The sequence below is a fragment of the Acomys minous genome (assembly GCF_964271855.1).
Source record: "Acomys minous genome assembly, chromosome: 4".
Taxonomy (NCBI): Eukaryota; Metazoa; Chordata; class Mammalia; order Rodentia; family Muridae; genus Acomys; species Acomys minous.
This window is the reverse complement of record NC_140486.1, coordinates 83,949,057-83,973,092: the sequence shown is the minus strand read 5'-3', so window position 1 is coordinate 83,973,092 and position 24,036 is coordinate 83,949,057. Positions and strand designations below refer to the sequence as shown.

The window sequence follows — 24,036 nt, the reverse complement described above, 5'->3', positions numbered from 1 at the left end:
CGTCTGAATTGTAGATAAAGAAGAGTCTATGTTGGTGCAATGAATCTAAGGGGGAGATGTTTTCCACAGTACGTTTCATGGAAGGATGAAGTGGACTCTTGCACTGGTGAGATTACAATTAGGTCAATGTGACCAAGCACATAGTGGAGTTAAAGAGGGAGATGGCAAACTAAGCAAACCTAGGTCACATGTCCAAAGTATAATATGAAATACTGAGAGCCTTGTATTTTACTAGTAGGGCAAGAAGACTCTCGAAGCATTTTCAACAAGGTGTTGACTTCAGAAAGAGTTTTAAAATAATTTGTCATAAGAGTCTGAATTATATATAATTAATGTAGATTTCTCCCAATAATATAAATAAAAATGGAAGATTTCATATCAAGCTAAGTAAGTCATGAAAGATGAGTTTGCCTGTTGCAGTCATTCATGCAGGAGAAAGTGGTATCGCAGAATAAGATTTGGAAAGTAAACAGGTTCTGGAGATATTTAGGAGATTAGGATAGCACAATCCTACAGTTACTGTGTACAGGGCTATGAGGGAGAACAGAGAGTTAGAGCAGTCTATATTCACAGCTTTAGTAGCAAGGTGGGTATTTTGTGCTGTTATCTGAAGTAGAGAACCCAGGAAGAGCAGAGGGAGTAAAGTGGTGACAACGATGGACAGGATGTATCAGTGTTGTCATGGAAACAGATGATTTCTCAAGAAACGGCTATGGAGGAGGACTAAGGACCCCAAGCCGGAGGAACAGGTACAACGATGGAAAAACCCGAAAGCTATAGAGGGACACAGAAAGCAGGAAGGTGGGTTGCCATGGAGATGAAGAGCTTCCTGAGGTAAGCCAATAAACAGAATAGGAAGTAAGGGCAAAGGGAAGGAATGACTCGGATCACGGCAGCAAGCCATTTCCAGGGATCTCGAAGACAGCCTAACTTCTGCAGAGTTGAGAAGAGACGAGGACAGCAAGTTTAGGGTTTCCGTACAAAAGGCTCATCCTAGTGAACTCAGAAAGATGTCTGAAATATTGCTAGTATTTTTTTTATTAACCTGTTTGGAGAAGTTTCAATCCATTTACATTTTATATGGGGAAAGAAGGCTGGAGTATGTGTCTCCCTGAGTTTCAGAAGACACTATGTTTCCAATAAGCTAGTAGAGCCTCACACTGCTTGAAATGCTCATTGAGACATGATAAAGGTGACCATGTGTACGGGACGGCATTGAGGCAGATATGCATTGGGCGTAGTTTAGCACCTTGGGACTCCATATAGTTTAGGTCATGCACATAGACCTCTCTAGTAATGCACTTGGCAGCTCAAGACTCTTATTTGCATGTAATATACCTAGCAACTTATTAGCAGCATAGAATCCTACCTTTATCAAGCTATGTGTCCCCTACTCCGACAATGGAGTAAATTTACCCTTCCCTTGACAACTCTCAAACTTAGAGTCTATTAAATCATGCCCAGCTATGTCTGTATGTAAGAGTAGGGAAGGCTGGATTAGTTTGGAGGAATTCTCAATAAGGCTGTCTGGGTCCTCCAAGCAAACTTTTAGGGAGAATTCCCTATTGAGCATCTTATACAGATGTATAACAAGACATGCATATGTCTAAAGCCAGTTGCATTATAAGAAATGATTATTTAACTTATGACACTCAAATAAGGAACAACTCAAACTATACTCTTTAGAAGCCAGGTGTGTCTTCTCTTGAACCCCATGAAAAGAATCCCCATATTCCTATCAGGGCTCTTCAGTGCCTTCAGCCATGTGGTCCACTGTCCATCTTGACAGTGTGCTCCTTTCTGGCGTGTACTATCACTTTGCTTTAAATAAAACATCCCTCTTACTTCTCAATCAGTGTGAGCGTTTATCTCAGTTCTTTTGAATCAGAGGCCAAAACCTGGCAACACCAGACTCAAACCCAACCGCAACTAGAAGAGTGAGCCATTGGGTTTCCAAAAAGGTAAGGGAAGAATCCTGCATATGCTAAAAAAGTGTATCAAGTAACAGTTAGGAGCCACTGTAAGCCTCCACCACTGGCTTACAGAAAATGCAGTGTTCATTATTGCAGCCTTTCTACTTAACTCTGTAAGCTACTTTCACTTGATTTACTGTGTCAGTTCTTCTCCCTCCCCATCGGTACTGTATTTTTTAATTTTAATTTTATTTTTTTTACATTTTTAAAATTAATTTATTCATATTACATCTCAATGGTTATCCCATCCCTTGTGCCCTCCCATTCCTATCTCCCTCCCTCTTTCACCCTATTCCCCTCCGCTATGACTGAGGGGGACCTCCTCCTCCTGTATATGCTCATAGGATATCAAGTCTCTTCTTGGTAGCCTGCTATCCATCCTCTGAGTGCCACCAGGCCTCCCCATGCAGGGGATGTGGTCAAATATGGGGCACCAGAGTTCATGTGAAAGTCAGACCTCACTCTCCACTCAACTGTGGAGAATGTCCTGTCCATTGGCTAGATCTGGGTAGGGGTTTGATGTTTACTGCACGTACTGTCCTCGGTTGGTGCCGTAGTTTGAGCAGAACCTCTGGGCCCAGATCTGCCCATCATAATGTTCTTCTTGTAGGTTTCTAGGACCCTCTGTGCAACCATATTCATAGCTGCCTTATTCATAATAGCCAAAGTTTGGAAACAGCCTAAGTGTCCCTCAGTAGAAGAATGGTTAAAGAATCTGAGGTACGTTTACACTATGGAATACTACTCAGCTATTAAAAACAAGGAATTCCCGAAATTTGTGGACAAATGGATGGAACTAGAAAGGATCATACTGAGTGAGTTAGCCCAGAAGCAGAAAGACTCAAATGGTATATACTCACTTATAACTGGACAATAGCCCAAGGGGCATGTTCCACGAAAGTCTTCACTTACCAGGAGATTGGGATAGATGTGAAGACATCCTACTGAGACTCTAGGTGAGAGACACATGGGAGAATGGGGACACGCTGTGTCAGTTCTTTGAGACAACAACTTAGTCCATGTGAGCATAAACTCATTAGCTGAAGAAACGTTTGGAGTAAGGTGGAGCCTAATACGATTATATCGTCGAGAGACTAAATTAAAAACATGTAGTCTAACAGGTTCCCTTGGAGTGAAGTTCTTTTTCATGGTGGCACACGAGAAACAGGTTTGGAGAACAGATTTCTTCTCACACAAGGCACAATTTTTATATGCCACCGACACATGCTTAAATGGCCACTGTTTCTGGTGTTCCCAGTGATCATTTTCTTTTAATCAGCTAATTGCTGATAGCTCACATGAACATCTTGTGTGCAATTTTATTTAGCACATTTCTCAGAGAGAATGAAGTGTCAGAGCTTCCCAGGTACACCGCTGCAGATGCCAGCTGCACACACAGGAGTGTTGCCCAAAAACATCTGGATCCGTTTTCAGTATGAAAAGGGGTAAATATACTTCTGGAGGAGATGCGCATCCTCATCAGTCAGTTTTTTTTAATAAGATTTCAAATTCCAGTTGCTTCCACCAAATGATTTTTGATAAGAAGTACAATTCATGGGTTAAATTCTTTGATCAGAAGAAAAAGGCTAATATTTTTAGAAGCTGGCGTTGATTTAAGCATTATAATGACTGTCCTAAGAATCCATGATTAGAATAAGGAAAATATTTATATATTGTTTTCTTTTTCTTTTTAAAGGGTTTGGACAGTGAAAAAATGTAATTCTAACCCCTTCTAGAAAAGGAGGCAGCAAAGGTAAGCTTTAATGATTTGTCTTTTAGCTCCGTTATAATGGTGACTACTATTCTGAAAGGATCTGTGGAGATATATACATGACAGCTACCCTATATTGTATTCATACATAAAGTATTACATATAACATATTCATATGTATGTACATATAAAGTAGCTGTTGTCTACTTGCACATAGCAAATCTTGCCAGATGGATACCCCGATTCTTAGTTTGTTAGTAGAAACTACAGCCCAGTGGTCAAGGGATTTATTGATTTACTCACAAGCATCTCACTAGTGGAATCACAGTCATCTGATTCTACTTCTGTTTGACTGTGACTGTCTGTTTTCTCTTGGTTTCTTCTGTTCTGAACCAAAGACACAGGGAAAGTCTGCAATAACTTTGATATGAATTCTCGGGTTAGAGATGATTTGAAGTGACAAACTAATACACACACACACACACCACACACACATACGTAGACACCTAAAAGGAACAAATATAAGGAGAAAAAAAACAGATGTTTATTTTCAAACTATACCTGCTTATGAATCTTAAGTTAAAAATAAATAAATGTAGTCCTTCTGTTAGTCAACTCTTTTAGAGCTATGAAAAATAGCTGGGAGAAAATTTAAGGGATTGGAGATTTACGTTGGCCAATAGTTTCAGGCATTACACACCATTGCTGTGGACTTGTGACTAGTCAGAACATCATAGCAAAGGGGGTATTGCGAAGCAGTGCTTCCTACCAATGGTGGCTTGGAAGCAGAAGGCATGATAGGAAGGTTACAGGGCCAAAGTAGACCCTTGAAGGGCGTGGCATAAAGTTATCATATAAACCAAATGCTGATCTCTGTGCCCTCTCATCTCTGGTTGCCATCCTCATTCTGAGAATCCCTTGTCTCAATGTTGTACAAACACTGCTCCCCAAGTGTCCCCCAATATGCTAACAAAACAACTTATAGCCAATCACTGAGCAGGAGAAGAGAATGGAGCTGACCTTCCTGCCAGCCAGGGAGAAGGAGTTAGGGGAGGAAGTAAGGGATTCAGCCACTGGAGATGCCCAGGAAAGATCAGGAGAAAGAAGGTGGAGCAGGAAAGCTACAAAGTGCAAGTACCGCTGGGAGGTACAAGGGTGAAAACCAAATTAGCTTAGAGGATGAAGAATAGATTAATAACTGTTCAGCTAATGTGCTTTGAAGCTTGTTAAAATAATGTAACAGAGAATCAATTATTTGTGTGATAGCTGGGTTAAGGGAAAAGTTGAGAAACAACCACAGTTTTATAAAAATCACCTTAACACTTCACTGTGATATTTTTTGAAAGTATTTCCAAATAGAATTTATTAAAAATGAAAATATCACACACACAGAGAATAGAGAGAGAATTAAAATTAAAAATCATACTTAAAATTTTATGTATTTTAAATTAGTGGTGAAAATGGTCTTATTATATGACGAAAAATATTATTGTCCTGGAATTTTCATATAGCACAGACTAGCATTAAACTTTTCCCTTTTCAGCCCCCTAAATGCTGAGATTACAGGTATGAGCCACTATAGCCATAGTGTATCTGAAGTGATTAACATAGCTAATAGATGATGCTATCTTGTTTTTTTATTAATTTATTCTTGTTACATCTCAATGGTTATCCCATCACTTGTATCCTCCCATTCTTCCCTCCCTCCCATTTCCCCTTATTCCCCTCCCCTATGACTGTTCCTGAGGGGGATTACCTCCCCCTGTATATGCTCATAGGGTATCAAGTCTCTTCTTGGTAAGAGAGAGGGTAGGAGTGTATTTCATATTAAAAATATCACAGTGGTTTAAAGTTTACAGCCAAGGACAATACAGGCAGTAAACTTTAAACCACTGTGATATTTTTAATATAAAATACACTCCTACCCTCTCTCTTACATTCTCCATGACTCCTGACATTATTTTGAGAAACTGGGCTCTATTTGGAGGAAGTAGGCCACTGGGGCATGCATCTGAAGATCATACTTGTGTTAGGATGGAGTGTCCCTTGAGTGTATGCCCAGGAGATAGCTGGGTCTTGAGATAGGTTGAGTTCCAGTTTTCTGAGAAATCACCATATTGATTTCCAAAGTAGCTCCATCCTACCACTAGGATATAGGCTCCACTATGTTTATATAAGCCTTATTTGTAATAGTCAGGAACGGAAACAACCTAGATGTTCCTCAATCAAAGAATAGATAAAGAGAATGTGGTATATTTACACATTATGGTAATAGGATATTACTCAGTTGTTAAAAAATAATATAATTAAATTTGCAGGCAAATGGATGGAACAAGGAAAAAATCATCCGGAGTAAGGTAACACATACCTAGAAAGACAAATATGGTGTGTGTTCACATATAAGTGGATATTAGCTGTTAAGTAATGGATAATCATGCTATAATCTACAGACCAGAGAGGCTACATGGGGGGGGGGTTAATCTAGAGCTACCATGTATTCAGATGTTAGTTGTTTGCCTCCCCAAATGCTTACTGTTCTAAGAGCAAAAACAAAAACAAAAACAAAAACAAAACAAAACAAAAAAAAAACAAAACAAAAAACAAAACAAAACAAAAAACCACTCATGGAACCAAAATGACATTTGTGTAACCTTGACCCCCAAATTATCCCTGACTGGCCAATATATTGCTGAGACTGGGCTGAGCAGAGAAAGGGGGGTGAGGGAAGGCTCGCGAGCTATGTACGGGGAGAGAAGGATCAGGGGGAGAGAGGAGGTAGGAGAGGAGGAGAATGGACCGATTCTAGAGAAGATAATGCGAGTACTGGGGAATTTGGATGGCAGCCGGGGTTGCAGGGGAGATAAATTGATAGTCGTGTAGCGGACTTGATGTTATGTTCAAGTGTGTGCTAGCTTTGGATACATCATAGTCCTACTCTGTGATTATTTGGGAAATTGCTGATTAAGGAGTAACTAAACTTTATCTATAATATGAATAAGCATTAATCATTAATATTCATCAACAGCTAAGTAACTAGAAGGGCTCATTGGGGGAGACATGCAAATCTCCTTGGGAAGAGGGAATGAAATAGTTATTTCATGTGGGCTGGGGGAAGGGGGAGACTGAAAGCAGGAGGGGTCAGGTGGGGGCAAGAGGGGGGCGGGAAAGGACTGGGAGGGACAACTGGGATTGGGGCACACCTCAAGGACTAGCTAGAAACCTTGTGCAATGGAAACTCTCAGGACTCTACAGGAGTGACCCTACCTAAGACTCCTAGCAATGGAGAATAAAGAGCCTTGAATGGGTCATCTTCTGAAACCAGGAAAGACATCAGTGGAGAGATTAGAAGGTTAAAGTAGCCACAAAAACTTCCAACTTACAATTTGTCCTTCCTGCAAGATGTACTGGGTCAAAGGTGGTGCAGAAATTGTGGGAGTGGCCAACCAATGACTGATTCAGCTTGAGGCCCATGCCGAGTGTAGATGCCCAATCCTGATATTTCCTGGGGGTCCAGGATCCAGAGGATGGAAAGCTCAGAGATCTAGGGTAAGACCAAATACAACTGGGGGAAACAAGTCAATGGAATGATTTTTATGATATTCTACTATACTCATAAGATAGGAGCCTAACATAGCCAGCATCAGAGAGGCTTCATCCAGCAACTGAAAGAAACATGCAAAGACCCGCAGCCAAACATTAGACAGAGCTTGGGGAAATCCTTCTGAAGACAGGGAAGAAGAATTCTAGGAACCAGAGGAGTCAAGCACATCACAAGAAAACATACAGAACCAAGTAACTCATAAAGACTCTCAGAGACTGAACCAACAACCAGGCAGCCTGCCTGGGACTGACATAAGCTCACTCTTATATGCTATGGCTGTTAGCTTGGTGTTCTTGTAAGACTCCTAACAGTTTCAGTAGGGGCTGTCCCTGACTCTTTGGCCTGCATTTGGGACCCTTTTCCTCCTACTAGGTTGCCTCATCCAGCCTTAATACAAGAGGAGGTGCCCAGTCTTACTGCAACGTGATATGCCGTATTTGATTGATAGCCCTGGGAGGCCTGCCCTTTCTGGAGAGCTCGAAGGCATAGATGGGGCTGGAATTAGGACTGGGAGGGAAGAAGGGAGGAGAAACTCTGGCAGAGATGTAATATATAGGAGAAGAACAGCAGCAGCAACAGCAGCAGCAGCAGCAGCAGCAGCAGCAGCAGCAGCAGCAGCAACAATAACAATAATAATAATGTTTAAAAAGTCATGCCTGGTCCCTTTCTTCCCTGCTCTGCTTCTTGCCTTTAGGAAGAGAAGACCCGCCCGTGCCACACGCTCCCGTCTCCGTAATGCCTTGCCCAGTGTCACAGATTGAAACTCTGGAAGTCTGGGGCCTTCTTTAAGTTGTCACGCAGACATTCTGATCACAGCTGTTGCTAACGCCCTCAGCCACCAGGTGCTCAGTTAAGCACCACTTCCGGCCCCTCACAGCCCTCCCTCCATTCAGAGCATGCCTCATCAATGGATGCTGCCAGAGCCGTCCTTAGCCATCCAATCCTGTCTGGAAAACTCAAACAGGTGCTTCCCTAATGTCCGGTCCCTTTCAGTCCAATTGTGCTGACATCACGTTTCTTTCTAAAGCTAAAGATAAAAAAAAAAACAACTTGAAAACTTTCTGTTTGATTGCTTTTTGGGGGCAGTTGGATCGTTTCTAATCCAGCGGGCTGCTAACTGGTGCAGACGTGGAGAACACAGCCCTGATGACATAATGGATTTGAAGTTGGTCGTGCTATTAGCCAGCATGCTTGTGTATTTCAGTAGTGATCACTAGTTCCCTAGGGTTTCCATTCAAGTTGGCTTGTAAGGATTTTTTTCAGTTAGTTTACCTTTTACCTTGAGTGAAAAATAAAGCAGAGGCCCTGCCGAGGCATCATTTTTCTAACGGTTTTTACTTTTAGACCATTTACTGCCGGAACAGTCATCTACAACTCTCTATAACATTGGAGCATCATCTTCAGCCTTCTGGTCCAATATATCTGACAGACATATTTTGTGAGGCAGGAACTATTGAGGACTTGCTTACCCTGTCTTGGCACAGTTTGGCCATCAACTCTGCCTGCATTCAATCTTGCCCATTTTTAGGCAGAATTTTGTCTGTGACAGAAACAAGGGCATTTTGACCAGTGGCTTGTTTGTCACATTTGAAGCCATCTCCATAAGGAGGTTCTTTGATGCTCATCATCTTCTTTGAGGTAGGTTGGGTGTTGCCAGGAGTTAACCTGTCTTGTTGTCAAAGAATCTTTAGAATAATCAAAAACAGCTTTAATTGCCATATTCAGTAGGTCTCTAAGGCTTTTGAAGACCTTATCTATTTTATCTTATCTACCTATAGAGTCATATCTGTCTGTTAGACCTAGGATGTATATTCTTGTGATTAAAAATAGACTAGTAATTAATACTATTAATACTACTATGATTTGCTCAATTAACAACTAGCTTGCATTCTTTAATTATCCTAAACACAGCCTACAATACCACTTTCAAGGTATTGGAAGCAAAACTTGTATTATAATTGAGTTGTATAGGTACAATACCTCCTATTAGAGTATATATATATATATATATATATATATATATATATATATATATATATATATATAATGTATGTGAAGAATAATATTAAATTGAATTCTATACCAAGGTATCAAGATTAACCTTATTTTGCATCAATATACAAAATTCCATACCAATGAATTAAATATAACCTCATTTATAGGTAACAATTACAGCCATAAATTGAGGAGTAGATTCAATAATCTACCTTTTATTCTATCATCCCTATATATTTGTATGTCCCCCCTTCTTTATTTTCAGCTTTTATCTCCTTACTTATGAAAGAAAGGTAAAAGATAACAGGACATCCCTGAGTCAGACCTAGTTTTTTCTCTGTATAAGACAAATAATAACATATACCCAACTCCCAGTGAAAATAAGTATCTGTAGCCCAAGAGAGCAAACAGAAATCTCCCTTAGGGGAAATGAGGCATTGTTCTCTTAAGGTTTTTTTTTTCAGGCTGATTTAGGGCAAATAATACCTTTGAACAGGCCCAAATAAAATGGGAGAAAATGGCTAAACAAGCAGAAAATGGCAGATTTTAAAAACAATGCTTCAATTCACAGCTCAGTTCTTTTACCTTTAGAAATGGATACATCTCTGTAATGTCTATATAACCATTTTTGCCCTATAAGTCTGCCTCAGAAATACAAAAAATACTCCACAACATTAAATAAGTAAAATATTGTCTATCTATCTATCATCTATCTATCTATCTATCTGAGAGCAAATATGGAAAAGGCATATTTGTCTTCCCATTATGTCTCTTAAAGAAGATACATGCAAACTACACAGAAGCCACCTAGCCTGCTCAGTTCACAATACTCTTTGCCACTAATTTCACATCCAAATAAGTATTTCCGAAGAATTGTAATTCATTGACATTTCTTAAACATATCTGATAAAATAAAACAGAACATTGTTGTTGTTTTTACAAGCAGGAGTGAAATATAACCAACTCGGCTTCCTTCAAACCTTTTAAGAATCAAGTGATATAAAAAATATCATTTCCAGTGAAAAATACAAAAATGGCTGTCATTGATTCCCAGTTCCTGATAGGGAGGGCACCTCAGGCACGGGAGAAGCTCACCTATCTGGCCTGTCTAGACAGAGGTGGGAGGGTGGAGGTTCTTCCAGGAATGTGGGTATTTTGGGAAGCTGCCTGTACTTGGCTTTGCAAACTTAAGTGGATTGTAGGAGTCAGGAAAGTCTTTGAGTTTTCTTTTGTCTTAGGCCTGCTGGATATAAGCTTCCTGAGACTGGCCCATTCTTTTCCAGCCTGTGCCTTTCCACTGCATACTGTTTTAGAAAAGGAGAGTGGCCTGTTCATGACACAGTAGACTCCTCAGCCTGTGATCTGAGTTGTGTCACTTAGTGGGTTCCACAGGACCACTGCCATCCACCCAAAACTCAACCATTGCTTTATATTAAATTCCTTTGCTGTCACTAACTCTTCATCCTGGGTCTGTAATTTAGGTGTGAGGGAGCCTGGATCTTTTTATTTTCATCTCTTAAAGGAGTTCTATAATTGAATAGGTCTTATAACACAATCAATTCTTGGATTTTTTTAATGACTTGTTTTATTAGTCTTGTTTTGCTGTTGATGTAAAAGACCCCCAAACTGAATTCAGGCTCAATAATGCTCCACTGTCACTGCTTGTACTGTAATGGCTTTACATAAAAGACCCATAAAACAAACTATACTCTTGCATAATGCTTAGTCAGCCACCCTTAGCAGTTACTGGAACCTTTCTGTCTCCCATTAGCAAAACTTTGTCCTTATCACACTGAATGTGATGGGTTTGAAATTTAGTCTTCTTTTTTTTTTAAACTGTAGACTTTTCTCTCTTTTTCCATAATTTTGTCCTTTTCTCTCTTTTACAGAAAAGAGTCCCCCCCCCCCCTTAAATACAATATATCCTGATTACACTTTCCCTTCTCCAATTCCCCTCAGTTTCTTCCCATGAAGATCCATATTCTTTCAGTTTCTAGTTAATAAGCAAATGGACATCTAAGGAATAATCATAAAATAAAATGATATAAATCAAAACCAAACAAATAAGAATATATATGGGGCACTAGAGTTCATGTGAAAGTCAGACCCCACTCTCCACTCAACTGTGGAGAATGTCCTGTCCATTGGCTAGATCTGGGTAGGGGTTTGAAGTTTACTGCATGTATTGTCCTTGGCTGGTGCCATAGTTTGAGCAGGACCCCTGAGCCCAAATCTGCCTATCATAAAGTTCTTCTTGTAGGTTTCCTGGATGGGGAGGCCTGGTGGCACTTAGAGGAAGGATAGCAGGCTACCAAGAAGAGACTTGATACCCTATGAGCATACACAGGAGGAGGAAGTCCCCCTCAGTCACAGTCATAAGGGAGGGGAGTGAGGGGAAAATGGGAGGGAGGGAGGAATGGGAGGATGCAAGGGATGGGATATCCATTGAGATGTAATATGAAGGAATTAATAAAACTAAAAAAAAAAAAAAAAAGAAATAAGAATATGACAAAACAACTAAACAAGAGAACGGCCCAAAGAAGAAGCACAAGAAATGCATATAGATGCAGAAACACACATGATCATACACTCTGGAATCTCATAAAAATAATCTATACCCAAGGCCTTATTATGTAAGCAAAGGACCTATAAGATATAAAATAGCAACAAAATGCTCTGAGTTGACATTAAGAGACACAGAACCCCAGTGATGCCGTTGATGTCATTTTCTGTTGGCCATCTACTGCTGGGCATGGGACCTGCTGCTAAGAGTGTCTTGTTTCTCCAGTGAGAGACTCCACTGAAGAAAACTAATTTTCCATTCGCAAGTGGCTACCACTTCAAAATAGCTTCTGGTTAGGGATGATTGTGTGTATGTCCACCTCTCCTTTCTGCTCCAGGACTCCATCTGGTGCAGACTCATGTCAGCCCCTTAAAGAAAACCAATTTCTTATTTATCCTGTGTGTGTGTGTGTGTGTGTGTGTGTGTGTGTGTGTGTGTGTGTGTTTGTGTGTGTGTGTGTGTGTGTGTTTCCATATGAAAAAGAAATATGTTCCTTAAAGTTTTGTGAATAAAATTGTTGGAATTTTGATGGGAATTGCTCTGAATTTGCAGATTGCTTTTGGTAGGATAGCCAGTTTTACTATATTAATTCTACAGATCCATGAACATCGGAGATCTTTCCATTTTTTTTGATATTTTCTTCAATTTCTTTCTTTAAATACTTGAATTTTTTATAATACAAGTCTTTTACTTGCTTAGGTAGAATTAGCTCCAGCTATCTTATAATTTTGAGGTTATTATGAAAGGTGTTGTTTCCTGATTTCTCTCTCAATGCACTTGCCATTTGTATACAGAAGGGATAATGATTCTTGAGGTAATTTTATATTCGACTACTCTGCTGAAAGTGTTTATCACCTTTAGGACCTGTGAAAGTTTTAGTGTTACTTCTATATTCTATCATATCATCTACAAATAAAGATAATTTAACTTCTTCCTTGTCAACTTGTATCCCTTTGATCTTTTTCAGTCTCCTATTGCTTTACTTAAGACTTCAAGTACTATATTGAATAGGTTATGGAGAGAGTGCACAACCTTGTCTTGCCCATGATTTTGGTGGAATTTCTTGAGTTTTTCTACATTTATGTTGATGTTGACTATGGGCTTGCTATAAACTGTCTTTATTATTGAGGAGGTATGTCCCTTATATCCCTAATGTCTTCAGGACTTTTATCATAAAAGAGGTGTTGGGTTTTCTCAAAGGTCTTTTGCTAACTCTGTTAATTTGGATCTTCTGTCTGCCTTTCAGTTAATTTGACTGAATGTTTGCCAATCTTATTGATTTTTATCAAAGAACCAACTCTTTGTTCCATTGATTCTTAAATTTTGTGTAGTCGTTTGTTTTACTTTATTGAGTTCAGCCCTGTGTTTACTTATTGCCATCATACTTTTTGGGTGTGATTTCTTCTTGTTCCAGAGCTTTCATGTGTGCTGTCAGTTACTAGCATGGACTATCACCTATTGTTTATGTAAGCAATTGGTTCTGTGAACTTGCCTTTGAGAATGCTTTCATTGTATCCCATAAATCTGCATACGTTGGGTTTTCTTCCTCACTGTAAGTCTGGCACATTTTTAGTTTCTTTCCTAATTTTTTGTCATGACCCATTTTATTCAGTGAAGAGCTGTTCAGCTTCCGTGAGTTTTTAAGCTTTATGTTGTTATGGATACCCAGTTTTATTCTGTGGTGGCTAGACAGGATATAGTATGTTAATTTATTTGCCTTGTATCTGTTGAGATTGCTCTGTTTCCATGTATGTGGTCAATTTTTTCAGAAAGTTCCATAAGTTGCCAAGAAGAAGGTCTAATCTTTTGTATTTTGGTAAAATGTTTGGTAGTGTCTGGCTCGTTCAGGTGAGGATATCGGCCAACTCCAGCATTTCTCTGGTTAGTTTTGTCTTGATGACCTGTGTATTTGTGAGAGTGGGGTTAGGGTTAGGGTTAGGGTTAGGGTTAGGGTTAGGGTTAGGGTTAGGGTTAGGGTTAGGGCTCCACCAAGACTGTGCGAAGGTTGATATGTGATTAAATTGTAGTAGTGATTTTTAAAATATTTTTTATTGATAACATTTATATTACATCTCAATTGTTATCCCATCCCTTATATCCTCCCATTTCTCCCTCCCTCATGCTTTCACCCTATTCCCCTCCCCTATGACTGTGACTGAGGGGGACCTCCTCCCCCTGTATATGATCTTAAGGTATCATATACCTCTTCTTGGTAGCCTGCTATCCTTCCTCTGAGTGCCACCGGGCCTCCTCATCAAGGGGACGTGGTCAAATATGGGTCACCAGAGTTCATATGAAAGTCAGTCCCCACTTTCCACTTAACTGTGGAGAATGTCCTGTCCATTGGCTGGATCTGGGTACGAGTTTGATGCTTACTGCATGTATTGTCCCTGGTTGGTGCCATAGCTTGAGCAGAACCTCTGGGCCCAGATCTGCCTGACATAATGCTCTTCTTGTAGGTTTCTAGCACCCTCTGGATCCTTCTATTTCCCCATTCTCCCATACTTCTCTCACCTAGAGTCCGAATAGGATGTTCTCACCTCTATCCCACTTTCTTGGTAAGTGAAGACTTTCATGGGACATGCCACTTGGGCTAGTGTATCTGGCACTATGTCAGAAAACTGGGAATAGGGTTACCTTTAGACTCAGCTATTCCACTCCTTAGAATATGCCCAGAAGATTCTCCAGCACACAACAAGGACATATGCTCAACCATGTTCATAGCGGCCTTATTCTTAATAGCCAGAACATGGAAACAGCTTAAGTGTTCCTCAGTAGAAGAATGGATAAAGAAACTGTGGTACATTTACACTGTGGAATACTACTCAGCTATCAAAAACAAGGCATTCCCAAAATTTGTGGAGAAATTAATTGAACTAGAAATGATCATAATGAGTGAGTTAACCCAGAAGCAGAAAGACTCAACTGGTATATACTCACTTATATCTGGACAGTAGTGATATTTTTATTTTTGTGAACCTGAGTGGCTTTGTGTTTGGTGCATAACTGTTAAGAATTGCAAAATCCTCTTGGTGTATTTTTCCTTTGATGAATATGTAGTGATCTTCCCTGTGTCTTTTGATTATTTTGGTTTAACGTTAACTCTGTCAGATTTTAGAATGGCTACCTGGTTTGCTTCTTAGAATATTTTTTCCATCCTTTTACCCTTAGGTGATGTCCACCCTTGGTATTAAGGTGTGTTTCTTGGGTGCAGTGAAGGATGGGGTCCTGTTTTTAAATACATTCTATTAGTCTGTCTCTTTCTATTGGGGAATTGAAACCTCTGCTGCTGACAGATATCAATGGTCATTGTTTGTTTTTTCTCTTATTCTTGTTGTAGTAGTATAGGTGTCCCTTTTGATTTGTTGGTCTGTTATTCTTTATTTCTTGTATTTTGGGGGATGTGATTAACCTCTTCAGGTTGAAATTTTCTGTCTAGTGCCTTCTATAGGGCTGGATTTGTATTGTTTACATTCAATTTTGTAATAGAATGTCTTTGTTTATCCACTGTGAGTGTTTTTCTGAGTAGCATAGGCGTTTGCACTGACATCTATTTGTCTTCTCTTAGAGTTTGTAGAACATCTGTCTAGACCTTTAGTCTCCATTGCAAAATCAGGTTTAATCCAGTAGGTCTGCTTTTATGTGCTGCTTGGTTTTTTTCTCCTGAAGCTTTGTTGTTGTTATTGTTTAATTCTTTCTTTGTTTTATAAATTCAGTATTTTTATTATTATGTGCTGAGGGGACTTTCTTTCCTGGTTCAGTCTATTTGGTGTTCTGTATGCTTCTTGTACCTTGATATGGTCATCTCCTCCTTTAGGTTAGGAAACTTTACTTCTGTGCTTTTGGTAAAAATATTTTATGTACCTTTGACCTGGGTTTTTTCTCCTTCATCCATTCCTATTATTCATAGATTATGTCTTTTCATAGTGTCTAAGATTTCCTGGATGTTTTATGTCAGGATTTATTATTTATTTCCTTTCTTTCTTTCTTTCTTCCTTTCTCTCTCTCTCTCTCTCTCTCTCTCTCTCTTTTGGTTTTTCGAGACAGGGTTTCTCTGTGTAGCCTTGGCTGTCCTGGAATCACTTTGTAGACCAGGCTGGCCTCGAACTCACAGAGATCTGCCTGCCTCTGCCTCCCGAGTGCTAGAATTAAAGGTGTGCGCCACCACTGCCTGGCCTTTTTTCTTTCTTTATTTTTGACATTTTTATTAATTTATTTATTCACTTTACATCTCAGTTATATCCCATGCCTGTTCTCCCTCCAATCCTACTCTCCCTTTCCCCTCCCCTATTCCTCAGAAAAGGGGAGCCCCCTTACTTACCCACCCCAGTTTATCAGGATTGATTTTATCCTCTTCCCCTGTGGCCTGGCAAGGCAGTCTGGTTAGGGGTAAGTCATAAAAAAAGCAGTCAACAAGGTCCATGTCAGAGACATCCCCTGCTCTTACTAGTGGAGACACTGAAGACTGAGCTGCTCATTGGCTACATCTGTGTAGAGGACCTAGGTCCAGTCCATACATGATCCTTGGTTGGTGCTTTGACTCCACAGGACCCTCTGGGACCTGGTTAGTTGGCTTTCTTGATCTTCTTGTGGGGCTCTTGTCACCTCTAGGTCCTTTTATCCTTCCCCTGACTTTTCCACTAGACTCCCTATGCTTCACCCAATGTTTGGCTGTGAATGTCAGCATCTGTTTCAATCTGCTCCTGGGTAGAGCCTATCAGACTCTGTTAGTCTCTGCAAGCCCAGCAGCATATCATTAGTAGTGTCAGGGGTTGCGTCTCTTCCATGGGAGGGACTTGGGTTGGGCCAAGCATTGGTTGGACATTCCCTCAATCTCTGCTCTATCTGTTCTATCTTTATCCCTGCATGTCTTGTAGACAGGGTAAGTTTTGCATCAAAGATTTTTGTGGCTGGGTTGATGTTTTCCTCCTTCCACTAGGAGTTCCCTCTAGTTATAGGATGTCCTCTTCAGTCTCCATGACCTCTGCTACTATGAGTCCCAGCTAGAGTTCCCCTCATATCCTCTCAGAGGGCCATTCTGACTTAGGTCCCCTTCTTGTCACAGAGATACCCACACACCCTATCCAGGGTTTATCTTTTCTCTGCAGGCTTTCTGTCCTCCTCTCGCTACTCTCCCAAGGTCTGATCTCCACCCTTATTTCTCTCCTTGCTCCCTTTCCAACCTTGTTCCCTCTTTAATCACTACCTCTGCCTATTCAATCTTAAATGGCTGAGAAACACTTAAAGAAGTGCTCAAAGTCCTTAGGCATCAGGGAAATGCAAATCAAAAGGACTCTGAGATTTTATTTCACACCCATCAGAATGGCTAAGATCAAAAACTCAAATGACAGCACATATTGGAGAGGATGTAGAGAGAGGGGAACACTCCTCCATTGCTTGTGGGAGTGCAAACTTGTACAACTACTTTAGAAATCAATCTGGTGCTTTCTCAGAAAACTGGGAATAGCTCTACTGCAAGACCCAGCTACACCCAAAAGATGCTCCGCTGTACAACAAGGACATTTGCTCAACTGTATTCATAGCAGCTTTATTCATAATAGCCAGAATCTGGAAACAAACTAGATGCCCCTCAACTGAAGAATGGGTAAAGAAACTATGGTACATTTATACAATGGAATAACACTCAGCTATTAAAAACAAGGAAGTCATGAAATTTGGAGGCAAATGGATGGAACTATCAAAGACAATCCTGAGTGAGGCTCCAGGATGTTTTAGATTTAGCATTTTTTAAAACTGAGGTACACATTTCTTCAGTGCCTGTGATTCTTTTTTCCATCTCTTGTATTCTATTGGTTACCTTTGCCTTGGCAGTTACTATTCAATTCATACATTCTTCGTTTTCAGATTTTCCTATGTTTGAATTTTCTTTATTGACTCAATGTTCTGTTTCAGGTCTTGAACTGTTTTACTTATTTCCTTCCATTGTTGGCGTTTTCATAAATTTCTTTAAGGGATTGATTTATTTCTTCTTTAAGGCCATGGTGTTTCTGGGCTCTAGTGGAGACACATTGTCCTGGCTGTTCTCGGTTATGCTTTCACAGTGGCATCTGGGCCTCTGAGTTTCAGATGACTGTAATTTTAGGTGCTAATGTCTCATCTTGGTTTTGTTGGGTGGGTGTTTTGTGACTTGGTTTCTGTTATATTCTCTGGTTCTTTGGAGAGTGTGGTGCTGTAGGTCGCCCGGTAGGGAATGCTTTTGAGATTCTGCCAGATGTGACCATTGGGGATTCCTGTTAGAATGGTTGTTGCTGTTATTATCTGACACTTAGGGATGGAGATTTGCTAGAAGAAAGGAAGAGAGAGTTTGAAGGGTCTACAGAAGAGAGAAAAACAGGGCATTCCACTGAGATCTGCTTAGTCCCCTGGGCTGAGGGCAGAGAGGGAAGAGAGGCCACTGCTGGTAGTCTGCTACAGAGCTGGGGAGGAGACTGGGGAAATAGATTTGGAGGGAAGGAAGGGGAGTAAAAGTTTGAAGGTTGCCTACCTAGTCCCGGGCCTATTGGGTTTTCTGGGTGGTATAGCAAGTGGGTTCCCGGAGAGTGCACGTGGAGTTGTAGGCTGAGACAGAAGAATGCAGTGGTAAGAGAGGATTTAGAAAAAGATCTGAATAATCTCCTACAGAGGGAGACAGAGAAAAAAGGGAGGCCACAACTGTGGTCAGCTACAAAGCTACCTATGAGGCTGGGGGACTGGGTGTAGAGGAAAGGTATGAAGATTGCCTACCTGGTTCTCTGCCCTTTTGATCTTTTTACATTCCTTCTCAGTATGATTGAGCCATCCTTTCCGGATTGGGTAATGAGTATGAATGTGCAATAGAGAAGCTTGTTAGAAGTTGTGCCCACTCAAGATGAATTTAATACACATGGCAACCATCTAGCATTTAAGTTGATGGCCATTGACAGAAGACTTGTTGATGAGCAGAATTAGCCTTCAAAAAGTGACAGTGTGGTAGCATTAGTTGCTGTGTGGAGTCAGCATCTGCTAAGAGACCTGTGACTGTGCTCAGGCAGCTGTTTTTACATTTATCCTTAGGCTTAGAAAACAAACACCCTTTTCTCCTGTGATCACATTGACATCGTATCTTACCAAACATTTTTTCCTCATCACATAAATGATGCAAATGAATAATAGGGAGTTTAAACAATTCAGAAAATCTTGAAGAAGAAAATCACAGATTGTCATCACCCAGAAAAAAAATACAGCCAATATGAACATAATAAAATAATTTTCATCACATTTCTACTTTTCTGAGTCATATTTTTTGTTAGAGATATTTTCCTTATAATAGCATAGCCTTGTATTCTAAAGCATGATGCAGACAGAGTACTTGGTCCAAATCTTGCCTCTGATAGTTACTTTGAGAAAAATTTCTTAGGTTTCTTGTGTCTTTGTTTCCTGATATAAACTTGAAGAGTCTAGCTTTATAGGGTTTTTGAGTGCATCAATGACATGTTGAGTCATTCAAGAACTGTAGTAATGTCAGTTTTTAGTTTTGCTATTATCACTGTGTGAGAGAGACAAACAATTGCCACCATCATTTCATTGACACAAGTGTGAACTCATCTTCCGATCCAGCACCACATTCTAAGGTGAAATGCCCAGTGTCCATCATTTCCCTGTTCACTATTGACCTTTAGCATTTGAGAAGCAGTTGCCACCCAGGCTTCCTAAAACACAGAAATGAATCATAATCATGAGGGGCGAGGGGAGTTGTTAAGACAGTCTTCGGTGGATATGATTTGGTCCTTACAGAGCTTTCTCTGTTTCCTGCTGAGTGGCTCAGATGACTAGCATTCCATCAATCCCTCCTGGACCATGAGGTAAACTCAAATAGTGAGGCAGAAAGGTTGAGGAACCTTACCCTATAGATATCTGCTGAACACCATCCCAGCTGTAGTCTACGGACCTTTGTACTTTCTCTACACACCCAGGAAATAATGCCTGGATTTCCCTAAATTACAGCAGAAGGTATTTTCTGACACATCAAATAAAGAATGGACACGTTCAATTTTTAGATGTTTTTCTATGATCTTTTCACCTTTTTCTCTGACAAAAGATAATCCATTTTGATCTTGACTCATTTGATATAGTCTCACTAAGAAATCCTGACTATCCCAGTACTGATCAGCTGCCTGGACCAGGTTGGTCTCAAACTCATGGCAATCCTCCTGCTTAGACACTCAAACACTGGTGTGTACCACCATACACAACTGACTATTGTTCCTCCTTTTTAAGCATTCTATGATTTTCTTTTTTATTAAATATTTTTTACATATACACTATTACACAAATATACAACAAACTACCTATAGCAAGAAGAACCATGACAAGATCAGGAATGATATAAATGTTACATTTTTAGTGTTTTGGATATTTGTATTTGACAGCCTTGAAGAAAACATCTTTCCTATTTTGGTGCATCTTTGAAAGTGCTATTACAGGCTGCTTAGGATAAATAAGTTATACAAGTTAATTGTTAATTGATCAAATCATGGTCATATCAATTACTAGTCTATTTATATCACAAGAATATACATGCAACAGGTAGATGTGACTCTATAGACAGATAAGATAAAATAGATAAGGTCTTCAAAAACCTCACAGACATACAGAATATGGCATTTAAAAATGTTTTTATTATTTTAAAGATCCACTGACAATGAGACAGACTGATTCCTGGCAACACCCAGCCTACCTTGAAGAGGATGATGAGCATCAAAGAACCTCCTTATGGAGATGTCTTCAAATGTGGCAAACAAGCCACTGGGCAAAATGTCCTCATTTCTACCATATACAGAATTCTGCCTAAGAAAGGGCAAGCTTGGATGCAGGCAGAGTCAACAGCCAAACTCTGCCAAGACAGGCTAAGCAAGTCCTCAATAGTTCCTGCCTCGCAAATATGTCTGCAGATATGTTGAGCGTTCTCTGATTTTCAGGGTATTCAAAATTGAATGGCAGCCCCTGAGGCTGCTCAGCCAACAGTCCACCATACTAAGACCTTCTCCTTCTGTTTATTCGCGGCGAGTAAGACAAATGTCTTATCCTCAGTCTCTGGCTGTTAAATTGGGATGTTTTGCAAAATTATGGCTGTTCCATATTTCCAAATCTGTCTGTCAAATCATAGTGCTCACATGTCCTTTTAATGGAGGGCCCTTTCACTTACCGTCTTCTGCTTCTCAGTCAGCACATTCTCTTCTCTTTAAGCTAGAGGGAGATTTTTGTAAATTCGTTTATTACTGTGAAGCTTAAAGAGAGACTGCCAGGAATATAGAAGAGGAGGGCTTTGTGGAGACCTCTTTTCCTCAGTAGTATTTTGGTAAGGAGCCTTAACAAACCTCTCACCCTTTGAGTTCTTTGCCTGAGTTGTTTCATTTAAACACTAACCTTCTCCTTCTCACTGGGTTGTCTGGCCAACTGTGGATTCATTAAGACTTCTATTGTTACTTGGGTAGCATGTACTTATATTCCTTTTTTAAAAAAAATATTAATTAGGTCTGGCTTTGTTCATGGACAGGGATTGTAACTTCTCTGTATGTGTATGTACCTGTATGTTGGATTACACATGTCTGTGTTGCAAGGCACATGCCCATGTCTATGCACACATACATGGAGGTTGGAGGGACAACATTGGATGATTCATTCACATTTCCCTTAAGTGTTGTGTCTCACTGGTCTGAAGTTTGCTAAGTAGGCTAAACTGAGTAGCCAGGGGGACTCAGAGATCCAGCCATCTCTGCCTCCCCAGTGCTGGGACTACAATCACATGCCACCATGACCAGCTTTTTATATGGGGCCTGGTTATTGCAGGTCCTTGTGCTTGCAAATAAGGTAAGTTATTGACTGAGCTCTCTCCCCAGCTTTGTTATCACTCTTAAGTGTGGTATTAGCATCGGGGATTCACTTAAAGACTTCTGTCTCTCACACACATGGACACAAATAGACCCATTCAGAGTGAGTTTGTGGTGATATGATAGATGACATTCTTCCCTTATGCAGAAAAATGATACCTTTACAGTGGTTCTTTATTTTATTTTATTTTATTAATTTATTCATATTATATCTTAATTGTTATCCCATCCCTTGTATCGTTCCATTCCTCCCTCCCTCCCATTTTCCCCTTACTCCCCTCCCCTGTGACTGTGACTGAGGGGGACTTCCTCCCCCTGTATATGCTCATAGGGTATCAAGTCTCTTCTTGGTAGCCTGCTATCATTCCTCTTAGTGCCACCAGGCCTCCCATCCAGGGGACAAGGTCAAACATGGGGCACCAGAGTTCCTGTGAAAGTCAGTCCCCACTCTCTGCTCAATTGTGGAGAATGTTCTGTCCATTGGCTAGATCTGGGTAGGGCTTCAAAGTTTACTGCACGTATTGTCCTTGGCTGGTGCCGTAGTTTGAGCAGGACCCCTGGGCCCAGATCTGCCCATCATAATGTTTTTCTTGTAGGTTTCTAGGACCCACTTTATAGTGGTTCTTAATCAAATCCCAGTGTGCTACGCGGAGAAAACACCTGCTGAGCCATTACAGCAGAGTTCAGTGGTCTCGGCCCTGCTGTTGGTTTAGCCTGTCTGTGTAAGAGAAGCCTGGAGAAGTACAGCGATCAATAGAGGTACTCATGGATGTCTCTGCCAGAAGTCTTCATTCCTCAGAAGTTCCTCATGCCAAGTATGGCGGCCATCAACAGGAAAGAAGAATATGTACTTCATCTAATATCTAAAGAGTTCTATCAAACTCTTCTCGTCTTAGACCAACAGCTCTTTGATCAGCCATAACGTATTACCACAAGATCATCAAGATTATACAAACATCAATTTCCTATGTAGGCCTCACCTTTGTGCTTGGTAATATTTTGCTAACTTGACACAAGCCAGGGTTGTGGCTTTCTCTGGGAAGAGAAAACTTCGGCTGAGGAAATGCCTCCATCAGATTGACCTGTAGGCAAGCCTGTGGTGCATTTTCTTGATACTGGTCAGTGTGGAATGGCCCAGCCCACTGTGGGCAGTACCACCCCTAGGCCCTTGGTCCTGAGTTATGTAAGAAAACGTCCGGAGCAAACAGGTAAGCAGCATTCCTTTGTGATCTCTGCTTCAGTTCCTGCCTTCAGCCCTCCAGCTTTCCTCTTGGGGTTCCCGCTTTGGCTTCCCTGATGATGACCTGTGACCTGTAAGCCAAATAAACCCTTTCCTCCCCAGGTTGTTTTTGGTCACAGTCTTCATCTTAGCAAATAGGAAGAAGCAAACCAAAGCAATCTTTACATAAAAAGACAATGAACCGACTATGAACAGGTTGTTAACATCTTTTCCTCTGCCCCACCCCCCAGGCAGTCCTGATCCTCAGGAAAAAAACAAAAACAAAACAAAACAACAACAAGAACAAATATACAGAGGAAGAGGAAGGAAGTGAAGTGAAGTGAAGAACTGGAAGTACTCGGTTTACTTAGGAAACTTGCAGAATGCCTTCAGTGCTACAACAGAGCTAACGTTGGTTGATGGTGACAAATCGAACTCTCTTTTAAACTTTCATTTCTTACTTAGAGTCTGCCTTTCCAATGAGGCCCTTCTAAGCTACTTTTACCTAAATAAAAAATTTTTATTCTTCCCCTAAGCTCATATTTCTTTTCCTATTTTATGTTTACCTTGAATACACGTAATTATCAGTCTGTCTCACATTGAAAAGCTGAGGCTTTTATGTGTTAATTTACTACATATCAAAGCTCCATTTTGATCCATGACTGATGTCTGAACAATGCTTGCTGATAGAACCAACCAATTTATTGATGAAGGAATGAACATAGGAAGCAGTTTTTTAAAAGTTGGTCTTTGAAAAAAAAATCTAGTTAGAACCTCAGACTTCTTGAAGGCCTTTAAATTAATTGTTAAAATTTATATAGATGCTTTGTTTGCATGCATGTATGTGTACCATGTGCATGCCTGGTACCCACAGAGGCACACAGAGGGTATTGGATCCCCTTACACTGGGGTTACAGATGGCTGTGAGCCACGCTGAGAAATGAACGTGGGTCCTTTGCAAAAGTAGTCAGTACTCTTAAGCACTGAACCATCTTCCAACCTCAAAGATTTTTTTCAATATCACTTATTGAATCAGAATATTCTCAGCATCACTATTAACTACTTACTTAGAAACTAGTAGCTTTTGTTAGATTCTTGATATTAG

General features: G+C 40.3%; 1 long non-coding RNA gene across 1 annotated transcript; it reads left to right on the top strand.

Annotated features, from left to right (window-relative positions):
• Positions 1-700: 700 nt before the first annotated feature.
• On the top strand, positions 701-23,455 carry LOC311596611. The gene is made up of 3 exons (XR_014778907.1): positions 701-834; positions 3,670-3,726; positions 23,183-23,455. It is a non-coding gene; the product is annotated as an uncharacterized lncRNA (long non-coding RNA).
• Positions 23,456-24,036: the final 581 nt, after the last annotated feature.